This window comes from Alexandromys fortis, unplaced genomic scaffold (genome assembly GCF_014885135.2).
Source record: "Alexandromys fortis isolate MF-2015 unplaced genomic scaffold, M_Fortis_MF-2015_v1.1 scaffold_941, whole genome shotgun sequence".
Classification (NCBI taxonomy): Eukaryota; Metazoa; Chordata; class Mammalia; order Rodentia; family Cricetidae; genus Alexandromys; species Alexandromys fortis.
In genome coordinates this window covers 2,001-4,286 of record NW_026068823.1, presented here as the reverse complement: position 1 = coordinate 4,286, position 2,286 = coordinate 2,001, and positions in this window count along the sequence as shown.

The window sequence follows — 2,286 nt, the reverse complement described above, 5'->3', positions numbered from 1 at the left end:
GGTGGTGGTGGCAATAATGGTGGTGGTGGTAGTGATAGTGATTAGTGGTGATGATGGTGGTGGTGGTGGTGGTGGTGGTGGTGGTGGTGGTGGTGGTGGTGGTGGTGGTGGTGGTGGTGGCGGCAGCGGCTGCTGTGGCAGCATGGCTGATTCCAGGTAAGTCAAGAATTTGCATCTCCCGCAGTTTCTAAGATGCTGCTGTTGGTGGTCCAGAGGCCTCACTTGGACCATTTCCTGATGAGAGTATCTTTAGAGTCCTACACCGTGCCTCTTGAGACATTTTGCTCTGCTCTGTGATTAGCATTTCTTCAAGTTATAAACCCAAAGAATACCACCTGGATGGGCAGCTGCTAGGCAGAGTCAGTGGCCTCTGCTGTTGATGTTGACCATGGACATGGACAATGCAGGGTTTCTCCATCATGAGTCAGATGATCCATCTGCCGAAGAGGTTGGAGGAAGTGACTCAGAGGTGATGCTCTGAGAACAGGTATCTCAAGGAGGCCTTCCCTGCTCCCTGGTTACCACAGTTCCCTCCACCTTTCATGCACTGTGCTTCCTTCTAAGAATTTCTGAACTTCTCTGGTCTATCCTCTGCTTCAGGCTCCAGCCACTACTCCGGCCACGGGAGAATGTCTTCCTTATTCAAACCTCAAGATTTCTGCCACCCAGAAAGGTCACTTCTGTGTATACAAAGCCTCAAAGCTGACTAACTTGGGGTTAAGGAACCTAGTTGGGAGCAATGTCTTCACTTCTTGGGGCTAAGCAAAGAGCTACTATCCTGTCAGAAGGCAAGCACTCAGACCTATCATTCCCTGGTAAATGAAGAAGACAGAATTCCCTCACAGGGCAGTAATGATTATATTTAGTGAGATTTTCAGCATTTGCCAGGCATTCTGACTTTTTAATTCTCTCCTGAGGCTCAATATTCAGTCCTCCTTCCCAGAAGGCTTCTGCGGAGCTCTGTGTGGTCCACTCCTCTTTAGAACTCTCTGGATGATTTCTTGTCTTTCCACAAGCCCTTTCTAGCTTCCCATAGGTCTAAACATTACTTATGTAATGACTCAATCAGTAAATTAAATGGAGCTATAGGGCCAATCAAAATCAAACATAAGGAAACCCAGAGGGCCAAAATACCTCATTCACTACCTGCTGCACACTGTCTCTTTTCCAAGAAGCACAAAAACCCTTGATGCTTTCCTCAAGATTCAGAATATCAAACTCAGTCTACTCTCTCATGCCTTTCTCTAGCCATGAGGAGCCCCTCTCATGAAGACCCCCCCCAGCGGTCTTCATTTCGGTCATTTGGGGGCAGGTCCATAAAAATGAATTAAAGACACTGATATGGGTTGGGGACTAGCCACAACAAAAATAACACTTACCAGGATAGGGGCACGAGGTTCAGAAATGTTAGTAAAGAATATAAAGACATGAGTAAAATAATAGAACAAAAACATAGGATAATACCAGGAGGGAGTTCCTATGAATACTGAAATCCCACATTTAATTTTCTATACACTTTTATACCCTAACACAAAAGGGGGAAGACGGCAACAAAAGACTTCTTAACATGATCCAAATGACAACTCGAACAGTTAATTGCTTCAATACTTTGAGCCATCAAGCCATTAATCCATTCATTACATCCTGTTGTTTAGGCAGTGAACCTACCCTAGACCAAATAAATATCCTGAAGGCAGCCATTCCCTAGGTCAAACCTCCTGTTACAAACGAAGGAACAGAAGTATGCTTGCATATCCTGGCCATCTCTCAAGGTGGAGTGAATCTACCTGTACAAGGCATTTACTGTCAAAAGAACCAAGTTCCTTTGGGTCAGGCTGTGTAGCCCTGGATGTTGTCAACAATTCTGAGCAATCTCAAACTCTCTGACCTTCAGACAAGGTGGAAATAGGCTCACATTTTTGGACCTCCACAATTCCTCCCTTTTTACTAATTTTAATAAAGTCTGTGCTTCTGCAACAGGACAGGTGATCATGGCTACCTTAGGTGGACACTTTCCTGTTTCCCAGACTTACCTGTCCTCGGTACATGCATTCTAATCATGCAGGCCATGTCTTTTTTTCTGATCTAAACTGCAAGTCTGTCTAGCTGGCAGGCTTAAACTTGCACATTTACATTTTCACAGACACCTGTCTGGGCCTGGGGATGTGGTCCCTTAAGGTTACATTTTTACAGCTTAGCTGCCAGACTGGGAACCAGGATCTGGGCTCACAGCTGAAGTTAGGCCACACAGTGAGGTACAAGCATGCTCCCTCTGTTGTTTGGGGT